Source organism: Artemia franciscana, chromosome 9, assembly GCF_032884065.1.
Source record: "Artemia franciscana chromosome 9, ASM3288406v1, whole genome shotgun sequence".
Lineage (NCBI taxonomy): Eukaryota > Metazoa > Arthropoda > Branchiopoda > Anostraca > Artemiidae > Artemia > Artemia franciscana.
In genome coordinates, this window is record NC_088871.1 from 14,509,357 (window position 1) to 14,525,789 (window position 16,433).

The following is a 16,433-nucleotide window of genomic DNA, read 5'->3' on the forward strand; positions in this document are numbered from 1 at the left end:
GAATGGGATTCCCAGATAATGATTTTGTATTTTCTTTGAGAAAAAAAAAAGATATTTTTAAAGTCAGGTCAAAAAAAAATAAAACACAAAAATCGTATTTTTTCAAAATCTAGGGGCGGGTAGTTGCCTCCACCCCCCAATGGCACCCCTATGGCTGGTTATCTTGTTTTATTATATTATTGTATTATTGTCATCCCATTGGAGAGTTCTTTTTTTCCTCGGGTCGTTACTAAACTGTTGTTTCCATTTTTTGAATATAATTAACAAGTATTTCACCTCAATTAGTTTCCTTTGGTTTAATATTGATTGAGTTCTTGATTTGTCTTTTCTAGGAACGAAGGACCTACATCCCCAATCAGAAAAATTCGGCAATATTGTGCCGGTTTTTGGTTTTAGTCCCCCCCCCAACACAGGTTAGATTTATGTGCAAATATGTTTGTCAGTCTGAAGACTAATGATGATACAAAAGTGCAACATCAAATATTTATATTACTAGTTCGGGTTGGCACAGACGCTTTTTTCTTCTTTTTTTTTTAAAGGGTGACCAGTTCAAAAAACTTGCTCAAAATAGGTGGGCTGCATTAAAAGTAAAAGAAGTTAAAGGACTTTCAAGTCAATTTTTTTTTGGTAAGGGGGTTGATGGGTGAATGGGAAGGTCCCTCCAACCAGTTGCTGCTTTTAGTTAAGCACTGAAATTAAGTCTAACTAAATATTAGGACTGAATAGATAACAATCAAACAGGATAATAATTTTGCCATTGATGCAAGGAACTGCTTTGGATTTTCTTGTGAGGATTTTTTGGTTGCAAAAGAATATTTTACGATTGTTCTCACCATGGACTTGAGGTTTTTGGTGTTTTGGAAGGGGGAATACTGTGGTAACCCCTTGAGGGTCTGAACCGGTATGTCCCAAACATCACTTTTTTAAGAAAAAGGGATTTATTAATAATAAAATAATAATAATAATAATAAAAAGACATCATACAGCAATAAATCATACCGTAACTCTTTTCTCTCTAAATACTATTATCAAATCAAAAAGATGACCTTCATACCCTTATACGATCCACAGACCAAAAATCAGATTATCAGATTTTACAAAAACGATTAAAAATAACATACCAAAAAATAAACAGAAAATCAAGCTTAAAAAATATTGAAATTATTTTAAATCTACCAATAAGCAAAGAAATATAATTTGCAACAGTTGATAATTTCAAAAAAGTACGTTATACGTCAGATAATAGGTTTTCTTAACATAGAAAAACAACCATTTTTGATTGAAAATTTTACATCCACCAATAAACGAAGAAATATAAATCGCAGTAGTTGATAATTCTAAAAATAGGAAAACCGTTTTTGATTGAAAAGTAATTTATAATACTAAAAACATTATATCTATTACAAACTTAATAAGTATGTTCTTACCCTCGTTTCCAAATTGTGCCACCAATACACCAGTAGACTCAACATACTCGATGTTATTTAAGCAATATATCATTGCAAAAACCTAGAGACAAATAGGAGAGTGTCGAGGCCCAGTTTAAAATTATGAAATTTTAATCAATCCTTTGTTTTTAACCATTTACATTGCCATATGTTTACGCGTGTCTAACCACTGGGGAAGTGGATACTATGCTCTTCCTTAGGTACAGAAGGATCATCGGAACACAAAAAATTAAATTTTTAGACCATGAAATTTTTAGGCTATACCTTGAAATACATTGCCATATGTTTACACGTATCTAACCACTGGGGAAGTGGATGCTATGCTCTTTCTTAGGTAGAGGTAGATCATTGGAACATAAAAAATTACATTTTTAGGCCATTACATTCCAATTCGTCTGTAAAAGAGGATCCTCTGGGCTAATATTACAGGGAGGAGGGATTACCCACTTTCTTGTCCCTCTGTGTAAAGGTGAGAACTTCGTATTACTGTTAGTTGGGCTCAATGAGAAGAAAGTGATTTAAGTACTTAGGTTTAGGCTCTCATTCCCCACCAAAGAACATATTAAAAATTGAATTTTTTAATATGTTCTCACTAAAATTAAATTATTGTTATTATCAATAAAATAAATAAATTTGAATTGAGTTAATTTATTGATGTTGTAGAATCGTATGTTTATGATTTTTGTGTCTGTGTGTGTGTGTGTTTACTCCACAGTTTTATGTATTTTATGGGTTATATATAAGTTATTATTATTAGTATATATTTTGCTTTACAAATTAACAGCTCTCTTATATCGAATGGCAACTCACAAAATGATGAATAACTATTATTACAATAAAATACAGCCTTATGTGCTTCATCCTATGAATTGATACACACACGCCCAAGCATTAAACGTAGGGAACCGGAGAAATTATTTTGAGGAGAAGAGTTGTTAGAAAAAAAACGGTGAACCTTTACGCCACAATTTTTTTCTTTCGTTTTTTTTTTAGATATGGGTGTTTCAAACTAATTTCAGGGTAGGGTTCATGGGTGGGGTTCTGCAATTTTTTCTTGACAAAAAGCTTGGAACTCTCGAAAGGGCTTTTAGTAGTTACGAAATTGTGTACACCACCGAACATCTTCTTAGTGTTTATAATATCTCACAGCTAGAGCTCTCGCGTCAGCACATATTCTTTTTTCGGCCCTTAAAACTGACATATGGTCGTCCTTCCGACGGCTTAGTAATTGCAGTGAATAAGAAGTTTTCTTGCTCTCTTTTTGAATCTTCCGATGATTCCGATGATAGTCACGTGTCAAAATTTACATCTGAGGACAATCCGATTGATTTAGGCTCTTGGGAAAGTCATTTTCCCTCATTATTTTCTGACGATCCACCTCCTCTTGACACAACGTTTAGATCTATACTTTTGGGTGATTTTGCAAATTTAGACCATGCTAAAACTATGTCACTATCACGCCAGTATCTATTCTGGCGCATGTTCACCGTCTTAAACCAGGTAAAGCATCGGGTTCAGACGACTTGCAACCCAAACATCTGATATACGGGACAGTAAAGTTGTTCGAACATCTTGCTATTTTATTTCAGGCTTTTATCGCCCAGCAGCATCCTCCTGATGCGCTCTGTGAAGGTCTAGTAACACGCATTTTTAGGAAAAATAAATACCTGAAATCCTGTAACGCATATAGACCAATTACTGTATGTTCAACGATTGGCAAGCTTCTTGAGAAGCTTATCTATAATGAAAATAGCACGAAATGCGATCATGGCGATAACCAGTTGGGTTTTTCGGAAGGTCTTGGCGTGCAGAACGACCATGCAACTCTTCTAGCGATTCCTGAATGGCATAAAAAGGCAAAAATTAACCTCTACCTTTGTGCCGCTGATATTTCAAAGGCTTTTGACACCATTCTTCACTCCCAAGCAATTCTGTCCTTTTTTGAAAGTGGAAGTTAATCCCTTTGTGTATACCTGCCTGTGGCAGTGGTACCAGAATTCTTCAATCCGGGTATGTTTGCAAGGTACTGTTAGTAATCGTATTTGTTTGCGCCGTGGTGTTTAGCAAGGTTCTGTTCTTAGTCCGGCAATATTTAATAACAATTAGAGCAGTCACTCGACAGATTCCACCCTACTTAATTGAGCCATATAACGACGCAAGTCACTTGTCTTATGTGGATGACATTCATCCTGGCTGATAATTTTAAGGCACTCCAGAATACTGTTGATATTGTTTGCTCCGGACTGAAAGAAATCGGTCTATCAGTTGCTATCTCCAAAACACAGTTTCTTGTCTTTGGACTGGATGTTGCCTCCAATAATACAATCCAAGTTGGACCCGCCACAATATCATCTTCCAGTTCATTTAGGTATTAAGGCCTTCCATTTCGAACTACAATTAGATCCACTAGGCAGCTTATAGTTGTTTTTTGAAAGAGAAACTAAGAAAATGTTATGGTCTTCTCACCAGGGTAAAGGGCCATTTTGATAAGAGAACCCCTGGTCGGGTATATAATGCGTTTTTTTGCACCGCATGTGTTGTTTTTGACACCTTTTTAGAAATTTTTCTCTGTATCTGATAAAAAGTAAATCCGATCGCTGTTCTTTAGGCTCTGCAAGTACTTTCTTACTATCCCAGTTTAAGCTCGTAATAGTTATATTTCACGACGGTAGGGTGTTTTGAGATTTGTCAAAAATGGACGAGCTGTCACGTAGATCGGCTGACCGCTGCAACAGAATTAAGGATTTTCCACTGAATTGCCTTCTGTCAAGTACCTAGCGTCGCTAGTTGTAAGATCTTATAATATTTGAATCATGTACTGAAGCATGAAGAAGGCAATGGAAAAGGGGTTGATTCGTTAATATTTATAGAATGTATAGAAGACTGCAGGAGTAAATAGGAAGAGCCGCATAGGTACTAGGTACCAGCCCGCCTACAGGCCTTAAGGAGAACCCATCTTTAGCTGATTGGATGATAGTTCTATTTTTATCTGAAGATATTGTTGTGGAGTCAAAGATGTGAGTGGGCTAATTAAGTAATCTATATACCCTTACACAAATTTTAGAATTGAAACTAGATTCTGAACGACTGTTTGAAAGCTAAATTGTCAAGAATTGTGCGTGATTTTTATCTGTGCCCTTTTTGTTTTTCTTTTAATTTTCTTATACTCTGCTTTAGTGTGTTTTTGTTGTCTTATATGCAGCGATCGTCATCCGTAGAATGACTAAAATAATATAATTGAAACTATCATATTTATATACAAAAAAAATAAATAGCTTTTCGGGTTATTCACAAAATGATAAACTTCTGGATTATTCATTAGATCTTTTTCAGAGGGAGTTCACTGAAAAAGTTCATTTTATGTCTTGTTGTAAAATTTCCTTTTTTAACCTTGTCCAAAAGTAAAAAAAAATTACTATGAAGCTGGCAAAGCCTTCCGTTTCTTTTAACTACTAACGAAATGTTGAGTTTATAGTTGTTCACTTGGTTGGTCTCATTTTCCCATATATACGACGTGTTTTCAACGTAACACCTTAAGTTAAGTATTCTTCTCTTAGAACACACAGCCTTTCTATGACGAACAAATAAATTTTCAGATGGGGATAAATCGATTTATTTACAAAGTGAAAAAAACAGGAAGAAAAGTCTCGATATTTCGATCACATATACAGCGATCGTCATCAGTAGAATTACTAAAATAATAGAATTGAAACTAGCATATTTTAAACTGGAATTGAAGCTAGTATATTTGAAATAAACTACCTGATCTTGGATAACTGCAGTCGGGTCAACCACGAAGCCAGAACATGTGTCGAGGTTTAGCACACTGAAGTACAACGTCTTCACTCCACCCTTTTTTACATGTCCCAACTCAAACTTTTGTTAAAGGAAGAGAGACTGAAGCAGCGACTTTGATTGAAGACGAAATGGAATCTGAATTTTTGACAACATTGAATTTAATGTTCTATGATATAGAGAGAGGTCAAAACGATTCCAGCAAGGTTTAAAAAACCACTTAAGATTTTGCATATGAAGAGGCAGAGAATAGGTAAGTCGAAACTGCAAACTTAAATGATCGCTTTTTAGGATGTCGCTTGAAATGTCAACCATGGAGCCCTGCATCTCGTGGGCATCTGTTAGAATGAAACCAAAATCGGAAATGGAGCCCGAGTTGTGCACATAAGAAAACGGCTACGATTGTGGTAGCTGAAGAACGCCACAAGGATGGGAGGAAAGTAATATTCGAGTAAGCGGTGCATTCTCATTTTTTACATCCGTGTTAAAATCGCGAAAAATGAATATTGACTTATTTGATGACCGAGCCCTATGAATGTATTTAGAAAGCAAAGCACAAGCTGCGGCAAATTTACGATAAAAGGACTCATTTCGGTAGTTCGTTGGCATATAAATACACATCAAAACAAAAGTACCAAAATCAAATGAAAATCATCGGAAGATTCAAAAAGAGAGCAAGAAAACTTCTTATTCTCTGCAGTTGCTCGGCCGTCGGTAGGACGACCTGATATCAGGTTTGCGGCCCGAAAAAAGAATATGTGGTGACACGAGAGCTCTAGCTGTGAGACATTGTAAGCTCTTAGAAGATTTTCGGTGGTGCACACAATTCTGTAACTACTAAAAAGCTTTTCGAGAGTTCCAAGATTGTCACGAGCACCATTAAATTTTGATAAAATAACGACACAACTCAGTTAGAAATCATCATCACTCAAAGATTAAACACGGGCAGATGAGTTCAATCTTCCTGAGGCCCTTCGAACGCGGAGGTGCTTCTTAAGCTCCGGACACACCAAGCTATTGCTACGATAATTTCCTCCACAAGTAGTGCACTTAACAATCTGAGCTGAACATTCTTGGTCCTTTTTAGTGTGATTAGACACTGCTTAGGCTTCTTAATTAGCAGAGTCACTCGGAATAGGTAATGTTCAACCTTCATACCAAACATGATTGTGATATCAAGCTCTTCTTCAGTTTTAGAGTTCAGTTCTACTATTCTAGAGCTTCCATACCTTTTCGCACTTAGAACGCTGCCATTAAGCCCTAGAATCTGGGAGACATAGTCGGGATCTTGATATTACTGGCATCCTCAGTTTTAATAACTCTGGCACGAATTTTTAATGTGAGGTGATGGCTGCAGCTGCTGCAGTGGCTGACTCTTTATCGATCAAATGCATGACGTATATTTTTTTCGACTGACTGTGTGCTTTACTTTATCTGCACAACCAATTTTCTGCACAGGCTCACGCTGATTCTTCGGGTTATGTACTTTAATATGTGCTGGAATATTCGTTGGCACGGCAGGAACAGTGGGTGGTTGATATGGTGTCGTTGATGGCCAGACAATTGAAACTGCTACCTCTGAGCACGTTTCTTGTTTTTCCACTTAGAAATTTTGCATAAGGAAACACTCGTTTAAGTGTGAAGCCACAATCGCAGCAGCATCATTTGGAAATGATGGCGCATTCGGGAGGTCTACGATGACAAAAAGCGGTGGAGGTTCATCGCGTTGCACTAAGCCGCTAATTGATTCGCACAGACCTGACAGGAAAGACAAAGAAGGGTGCGCACCTCTCGCTTTTCAAAAATGTCTGTAAATGTGACAGCATTGTGAATCCGACAACGCCCGTAGGCGTTACTCCTTTCTTCTTCGTCGTTAATCATGAAGAAGGTTTATAGGCGATTCCCTCAGGGCAAGACGCAGGTGCATATTACATAATAGGGAACGTTTACTTTGGTTGTTATGTAATAGGGTTTGGTTGTTACCTAATAGTATTTTTATTGTTAGGTTATAGGGCATCTTAGAGTTCACTAGTCAAGCGGAGGAGTTTTATTAAGACATTTTCCTTCATGACGTTTTTTGAGACATTTCAAGACGTTTTTTAAGACATTTTTCTTCAAGATGTTTTTAAGGCGTTTTTCTTCAAAATGTTTTTCAAGACGTAATAAGACATTTCAAGACGTCTTTAAAACATTTTTCTTCAAGACGATTTTCAACACGTTTTAAGGGATTTCAAGACGTTATTTAAGACATTTTTCTTCAAGACTCTCTTCAGGATTTCTTTAGTTTTTATGTAATTGGGGAATGTTTACTTATGTTAAGGATGACGCGATCTTGTGTAACATGCTAGACTTCAGGGCTTGTTGGGAATCCCGTTTGTAAGTGAGGAGGATATATACGTGGGATGTTACGTTAAGACTATGTACACGTGGGGTGTTACATAATACTTTAAGAGATTTTATTTTCTTTCAAGGTATTTTTTCTCCGAAAACCTTTGTAATCTAAAGATTTTTGTCTGCTTTAGGATTCGAATATAATACCAGAAATTTTGTCCAATGACCAGATCAGAGCCTTAAGAAAAATACTGAATCCTTAAAAACGGTGCGAGTTCGTAAGAAACATTCAACCATATTGTTTTTCTAGCTGTTAAAACAGGTCGGTTGCGGGTACCAGGGGTGGAAGACGTTGGTTGCGGGTGCCTGGGTTAGCTATAGATGGGTTGCAGGTACCCATGCTATGGGAGGAGTACATTTAGTGGTTTACTGGTCATCATTGTATGGTTTTGTTGCTGATTCTGTCTTTTTTGTTTGTTTACTCTCTCTCTCTCACTGTGCCCGTGTGTTTGAGCGTGTGTTTGCCTGTCTCTATGTCTTTCTTTGTGTGTTTATTTGTTATCTGTGTTTTTATGCTTTTTTTTTTCTTTCTCTATACTCTTGCGTGTGTGTTTGACTGTGTGTTTGCCTATCTCTTTGTCTATCTTCGTGTGTTTGTTTGTCCGACTCTGTGTTTGTGTGAGTTTTTTCTCTCTCTGTGACTGTGTGTTTGAGTGTGTGTGTTTGTCTATTTCTGTGTCTATCTTTGTGTGTTTGTGTGTCTGACTCTGTGTGTTTGAGTGTGTGTTTCTCTGTCTCTCTGACTGTCCTTGTGGGCTTTTGTGTTTGACTCTGTATCTATTTTGTAGCGCAAAACAACAATTCTAGCCAAACGAAAGCTAAAATGCTGCTTTGTGAAAATTCTGAGATTGTTAATTGATTTAGAATTTTCGAAAATCTATATGCAAATAGAGCTTCGAGTTTTAGAGACAGTAATGCCAGAGTGTAGTGCATTCGTTTTGAAAAGGTGCAGGTAGTCCTACAAAATTTTATACATTTTAGCCTAAAGGACTGTCCCACAGCAAAGCGGCATTTTCAGCCATTGATGGTGTAGAAACAACAATTCTTGCCAAAAATAATCAAAAAAGCCATATTATGAAAATTCCGAGATAGTTAATTTATTTAGAAATGTTTATAATCTATGCGTGTATTGAGTCTCGTGTTTCTGATGCAGTAATGCCATATGGTAGCACATTCTTTTTAAAAGGTACTGGTATACCTACAAAATATCGGTTAACATAGACATTTATTTTAGCCAAAACGATTGTCCCACAGTAAATCAGCTTTTTAAGCCTTTTTTGGTGTAAAACAAAAATTCTAGTCAAAAGAAGGGTAAAATGCTATTGAGTGAAAATTCCAAGATAGATAATTCATTTAGAATTATTGAAAATCTATGCGCTTATTAAGCCTTGAGTTTCAAAGACAGTAATGTCGTACGGTGTTTCATTAGTTTTTAAAAGTTGCAGGTAGCACTACAAAATAAATGGTTATCAGAGACATTTATTTTAGCGAAAAATGACTGTCCCACAGCAAAGTGGTGTTTTCTGGCATTTTGTGGTGCAAAACAAGAATACTAGTCGAAAAAGTGCTAAAAAGGTTTTATGTAAAAATTCTGAGATAGTCAATTGATTTAGAATTATTGAAAATTTATTCACATATTTAGCTTAGAGTTTCAGTAGTAGCTATGCCGTACGGTAGCGCATTCGTTTTTAAAAGGTCACATGGTCCTACAAAACAAACGACTAACATAGACATTTATTTGAACCAAAACTACTATCCCACAGCAGTAGTTTTTTCAGGCATTTTTTGGTGCAAAACAACAATTCTAGCCAAAAGAAATACAAAAAGCCATTGTGAGAAAATTCTGAGATGGTCAATTGATTTAGAATTATTGAAAATCTATTCATATATTGAGCCTAGAGTTTCAGTGGCAGTAATGCCCTACGGTACCGCATTCGTTTTTATGGTACTTGGTAATAACCAAGTGACATATAGCAATCGCCAATTCTGTCGGTCTGTCTGTCTGTCGGTCCCGGTTTTGCTACTTTAGGCACTTCCAGGTAAGCTAGGACGATGAAATTTGGCAGGCGTATCAGGGACGGGACCAGCTTAAATTAGAAATTCCCAATTTGACCATTTGGGGGGGAGTGGGGGTTCGGTTAATTCGGAAAAATAGAAAAAATGAAGTATTTTTAACTTATGAATGGATATTAATGAAATTTGATGTTTGGAATGATATTGTGTCTCAGAGCTCTTATTTTAAATCCCGACCGGATCTGATGACATTGGGGGGAGTTGAAGGGGGAGGGAACCTAAAATCTTGGAAAACACTTAGAGTGGAAGGATCGGGATGAAACTTGATGGGAAAAACAAGCACAAGTCCCAGATACATAATTGACATAATCGGAACGGACCCGCTCTCTTTGGGGTAGTTGGGGGGGGGAGGTAATTCTGAAAAATTAGAAAAAATGAGGTATTTTTAACTTACGAACGGGTGATCGGATCTCAATGAAATTTGATGTTTAGAATGATATCGTGTCTTAGAGCTCTTATTTTAAATCCCGGCCGGATCTGGTGACATTGGGGGGGAGTTGGGAGGGGGAAACCTAAAACTTGGAAAACACTTAGAGTGGAGGGATCGGGATGAAACTTGTTGGAAATAATAATCACGAGTCCTAGATACATGATTGACATAACCGGAACGGATCCGCTCTCTTTGGGGTAGTTGGGATTGAAATTTGATATTTAGACGGATATCGTGTCTCAAAGCTCTTATTTTAAATCTTGACTGGATCTGGTGACGTTGGGAGAAGTTTGGGGTGGGGGAACCTAAAATCATGGAAAACGCTTAGATTGGAGGGATCGGGATGAAACTCGGTGGAAAAAATAAGCAGAAGTCTTACATACGTGATTTAAATAATTGGGACGGATCCGATCTATTGGGGGGGGGGCTAATTCTGAAAAATAAGAAAAAATGACGTATTTTTAACTTACGAAGGAGTGATCGGAACTTCATGAAACTTCATATTTAGAAGGACCTCGTAACTCAGATCTCTTATTTTAAATTTCAACTGGATCAAGCGTAATTGGGGGGGGGGGACTGGAAATCTTAGAAAATACTTAAAGCAGTGAGATATGGATGAAACTGGATGGGAAGAATAAAAACCTATCTAAGATACGTGACTGACATAACCGGACCGGACCTGCTCTCTTTGGTGGAATTGAAGGGGGGGGGGTAATTTTGAAAATTGAGGTATTTGTAACTTACGAAAGGGTGACCAGATCTTAATGAAATTTGATATTTAGAAGGATCTTGTGCTTTAAAGTTCTTATTTAAATTCTGACCAGATCCTGTGACGTTGGGGGGAGTTGAAGGGGGAAACTGGAATTCCTGGAAAACGTCAAAATTGGGGTATTTTTATCTTACGAATAGATGATCGGATCTTAATGAAATTTGATTTTTAGAAAGAATTTATGTCTCAGAGCTCTTATTTCAAATCTCGACCAGATTATTTAACATTGGGGGGAGTTGGAGGGGGAAATCTTGGAAAAACACTTGGAGTGTAGGAATCGGGATGAAGCTTGGTGGATAGAATAAACAAATGTCCTTGATACGAGATTGACAGAATCGTACTGGATTCGCTTTCTTTGGGGGAGTTGGGCGGAGGGGTTCAGTGATTTGGCGAGTTTGGTGCTTTTGGACGTGCTAGGACGATGGAAAATTGATAGGCGTGTCAGGGAGCGGCACAATTTGACTTGATAAAGTCGTTTTCCCAGATTCGACCATCTGGGGGGCTAAAGGGAGAGGAATAATTAGAAAAAATTAGGTATTTATAACTTACGAGTGGGTGATCGGATCTTAATGAATTTTGATATTTAGAAGGACATCGTGACTCAGAGCTCTTATTTTAAATCCTGACCGGCATTAAGCCTCTTATTTTCCTTTTTAAATCAATCTATTGATTCATAGAATTTTGTTAGAGCTCATACCATATGATCTCTTGGCTCTTAGCTCTTCATGCCTCGTCACAAGTGCCATATGAGCTCTTAGCTTTTGTTAAAAGGTGAAGGTAGTCCTACAAAATAAACCAGTAGCATAGACATTTATTTTAGCCACAAAGAGTTTACCACAGCAAAGCGGCGTTTTCAGCCATTTGGTGTGCAAAACGATAATCCTAGCCAAAATAATCAAAAAAGCTATTGTGTAAAAATTCTGAAATAGTTAATTGATTTAGAACTGTTGAAAATCTATTCGCATATTGAGTCTCTAGTTTCTGATGCAGTAACATCATACGGTAGCACATTCTTTTTAAAAGGTGCTAGTATTCCTACAAAATATCGGTTAACATAAACATTTATTTTAGCCAAAAAGATTGTCCCACAGTAAAGCGGCGTTTTAAGCCATTTTTGGTGTAAAACAAAAATTCTAGTCAAAAGAAGTTAAAATGCTATTGTGTGGAAATTCCAAGATAGTTGATTCATTTAGAATTATTTAAATTCTATAGGCGTTTTGAGCCTTGAGTTTCTAAGACAGTAATGCCGTACGGTGGTGCATTAGTTTGTAAAAGGTGCAGGTAGACTACAAAATAAATGTTTATCATAGGCATTTATTTTAGCCAAAAATGACTGTGCCACAGCAAAGTGGTGCTTTCTGGCATTTTGTTGTGCAAAACAAGAATCTATGTAAAAATTCTCAGATAGTCAGTTGATCCAGAATTATTGAAAATCTATTCACATATGAGCCTGGAGTTTCAGTGGCAGTAATGCCCTACGGTAGCGCATTCGTTTTTAAAAGGTCAAATAGTCCTGTAAAACAGACGGCTAACATAGACATTTATTTCAGCCAAAAAGACTGTCACACAGCAGTGCTGTTTTCAGGCATTTTGTGGTGCAAAAAAACAATTCTAGCCAAAAGAATTCCAAAAAGCTATTGCGAGAAAATTCTGAGATGGTCAACTGATTTAGAATTATCGAATGTCCATACGCGTATTGAGCCTCGTGTTTCAGAGGGAGTAACTGCGTACGGTACCACATTCGTTTTTAAAAGGTTAGGGTATTCCTGCAAAATAAACGGTTAACATAGGCAATTATTTTATCCAAAAAGACTGTCCCACAGCAAAGTGGTATTTCTAGCCATATTGGTGTGCAAAACAACAATTCTAGCCAAAAGAACGCTAAAATGCTATTGTGCTAAAATTCTGAGATCGTTAATTGGTTTAGAATTATCGAAAATAGCGGCAGTAATGCCATAACGTAGCGCATTCGTTTTAAAAAGGTGGAGCTACTCCTATGAGTTAAATTGCTAACATAGACATTTATTTTAGCCAAAAAGACTATCCCCCACAGCAAAGCGGTATTTTCAGCCATTATGTGGTGCAAAACCACAATTTTAGTCAAAAGAATGGTAAAATGCTATTTTGTGAAAACTTTGAGATAGTTCACTGATTTGAAATCATTGAAAAATCTGTACGCATATTGAGCTTTGATTTTTATTAGCAGTAATGCCGTTCGGTAGCGCATTCGTTTCTTAAGATCCAAGTAGTAAAAGGTGCATTTGTAAAGGTGCAAGTAGTCCTACAAAATAAACGGTTAACATAGACATTTATTTTGGCCAAAAAGACTGTCACACAGCAAAGCAACGCTTTCAGCCATTTTGTGGTGCAAAACAACAGTTTCAGCCAAAAGAGGGCTAAAATCTATTGAGTGAAAATTATGAGATAGTCAATTGATTTAGAATTATTGAAATCTATACGCATATTTAGCCTTGAGTTTCAGAGGCAGTAATGCCGTACGGTGGCACATTCGTTTTTTAAAGGCCCTGGTAGTCCTAAAAGATAAACGGCAAACATGGAAATTTCTTTTAGCCAAAAAGACTGTCCCACAGCACACACACATTCGTGGTTTTTCTTCTAGCAAAAAACGGAAAGTTCTTTTTTTGCTTATAAGAGCTTTGTAAAACCAGAATTAAAGTGTAAATGTAAACTTTACCTCTAATAACAACCCTCGCCCTCTGGAATTGCTTGGTAGGGTGGGCTAGCTAAATATTGTCACTGTGGCGTGATTATGCATTGTCCTGGCTCAAAGAAACGTGGCTGTTTTATTAAATCCTCTCAGAAAAAACAGATGAAAAAAATGTGTCGCTTTTTCTTGCAGTTGCGTTTAATAGAGAAATAGAAACATGGCATTTTCATAAAGACCTCTCAGAAGTACCTCTGAATATGGCTTAAACGTATCTTTAATAGCAACCCACTCCCTGGACATGGTTGGTAGGGTTCCCACCTTTCTTTAATTTAATTTTTTTCTTATATTTTATCCTTTATAAGCTTTTATATTCGTTTTGTTTTCTTGAAGGTTGTGTTTTTTAAGAATCTGATCCATATCTCCCTCGCTTAGGTAAAAATCTAGATAAGCTATTTGAGGCTCTAGTACACCAATTGTAAACCTGGTAGAAGTGTCTCTGTCTGATTGAATCTTGATAAATTGTCACTTCAAACTTTAAAAATAATCAAGAAGTTTATTTAATTTTTATAAACTTCATGGTTTTCTTCTCTTTGGAAAATGTTATGTGTGTGACTTTTTTGAAAAATTGTCACCTACCTTCCTCTGAATCTTGATAAATTCCCACTTAATATGTCTCTAACTCTAAAAAAAATCCAATTCATCTGTTCGAGACTTGGGTAAAAACCTGATTCACTTTTTTCAGGCTCTAGTACACCGATTGTGACCCTGCCAGTAATGTCTGTGTCTGATTGAATCTTGATAAATTTTCATTTCATATGTCTCTAACTCTAAAAATAATCAAGATGTTTCCCCCTCGTCGTCAACTAGTATTTTTATGTTTGCATTCTTTTTTAGTGGTTTTCTCTTCTTTGGGAAAATATTATGTGCGGGATTTTGAAAAATTCCCACCCACCTGCTTCTGAATCTTGATAAATTCCCACTTCATGTGTTTCTAACTCTAAAAAGAATCCGATTCATCTCTCCCAGATTTCGGTAAAACCTTATTCACCTATTTCATACTCTAGTATACCACTTGTGAGCCTGTAGTAGCGTTTGTGCCTGACCGAAACTTCATAAATTCCATGGTTTTCTTTTCTTTGGAAAAATATGATTTCTTTGACTTTCGAAAATTTTTCACCCACCCTAAAAAGACCCCCCCCCCTGAAAAATACCCCTTCAGTTTTGGAGGGGTAACATATGCTTGAGAATAAGGCGTTTTATAATAAACATGTTTAATATTAATAGTAAAAACATATATTTACGTACAAAATTTTCTATTTATCACCATTAATTACCCACTTGGTGTGTTCCCAATCTATATCACGACTTCCGTTTTTCTTCTTCCTTGAATATCTGTTTCATATATTCCAAGAATGGATGTATCTTGGGATCTATGCACCAAGAATCGTATCTGGTCCTCGGGGCTATGTATTCTATGCAGATATGCGGGGCACTTAAGATCTTCCAAATTGAATTCGGCAATATTTGTCTTACAAAGTTTATCTTTAGGCACATTCCCCTTAACAAACAACGCTTCAACTAAAAGAATTTGCATATTTCTTTTGCTTTTTTTTTTAATTGTATTCACTTCCTTCCACTTTCACAGAATGGGGAAATCACTCTGCCATAGAAATCTAGTCTATTCATATGGAGTAATGTAGTACTCCACAAGTCTTGCATATCATATTCACATGCCAGTGATAGCATGACATTTTCCTTAAGTGCATATTGAGCAACAAAAACGAACACTCGAAAATTACGCCATACGAGAACTCTCTTAAACCAACATTTTCACAATTGAAAATGCCCAACATCTTTGAAACTTCTGTGATACCAAGTAACTCTCCATCGAGCTTTTATGTCCACACTCTAGGTAAGAGTAATCGATTGTGCTAGAGTTTATTGATCGTCAAGATTGCCTCAGGGTTAATTATTTCGTAACTAATACTCGAGGCCATAGAAATCAATCGTGCAAAAGTTGTTGATCCTTAAGAGTGCCTTAGGGTTAAAACCTTTGCACAAATGATGTTCAGGCAAAACACTAAGAAAAAAATACAACATTATCTGAAAGAAAACATCCCGACTAATATAAATATATAATTTTCGTTTCGTATTTTGAATATCTCGTGTGGATTTCTTTTGCTATAAGCATATAGTGTCATTTTAAGACATGGAAAAAAAAGTACATTCAACCTCATTTTAAGACACGTAAATTTTTTTATAAATCCCCCCCCAGAAAAATGAAAATATTTCTAAGTAAAAAATAAATTAAAAAGTTCAAAAAATAATTCTAATTCCAAAAAATGGGGCAAGAAGTTGGGGTAGGGTATTGGGGATCTTGGAGGTGGGAGATGGATGACCATAAGTTCCCTCTAAAAAAGTTTTGATATAAGCGCTCATTCTCGTGAATATGATATAGAAGCGGTTATACTATGCCTTTGTTAATATATGCTTTCAAGTAAAGGCCAATATGCTGTCAAATAAAATTATATTAGTCCAATTTGAATTCAAATAAAATAGTTTACTGAAGTGGTCATTCCTCTTATTCATGAAGGTTGAATATATGTTAATCATGTCCAGACAGGTATATGCAAATAAGATGCCGGCTGGAATATACTATTGACGTAACCTCTGTATTATGCTAATAAGGTTCATGGTAAATGTAATGAGGCTTTAAGCTTTAGAGCCTCATGCTCTAAGTGCCGGCCTTGTTGACCCGCCACTACTCTCAAGTTGAGCATCTCATTTTACAAGTCGTGTATTAGGCCCAACACAGAATATAGATGCCGGTTGTATACTTGTTCTCTAAAGACTCTTTTG

The 16,433-nt window shown here is 36.5% G+C and overlaps 1 protein-coding gene across 7 annotated transcripts in view; it reads right to left on the reverse strand.

The window, feature by feature from the left end:
• Positions 1-16,433, reverse strand: part of LOC136031042 (putative leucine-rich repeat-containing protein DDB_G0290503) — a 424,748-nt gene that overhangs the window by 7,548 nt on the left and 400,767 nt on the right. The gene's annotated exons all lie outside the window — the stretch shown is intronic.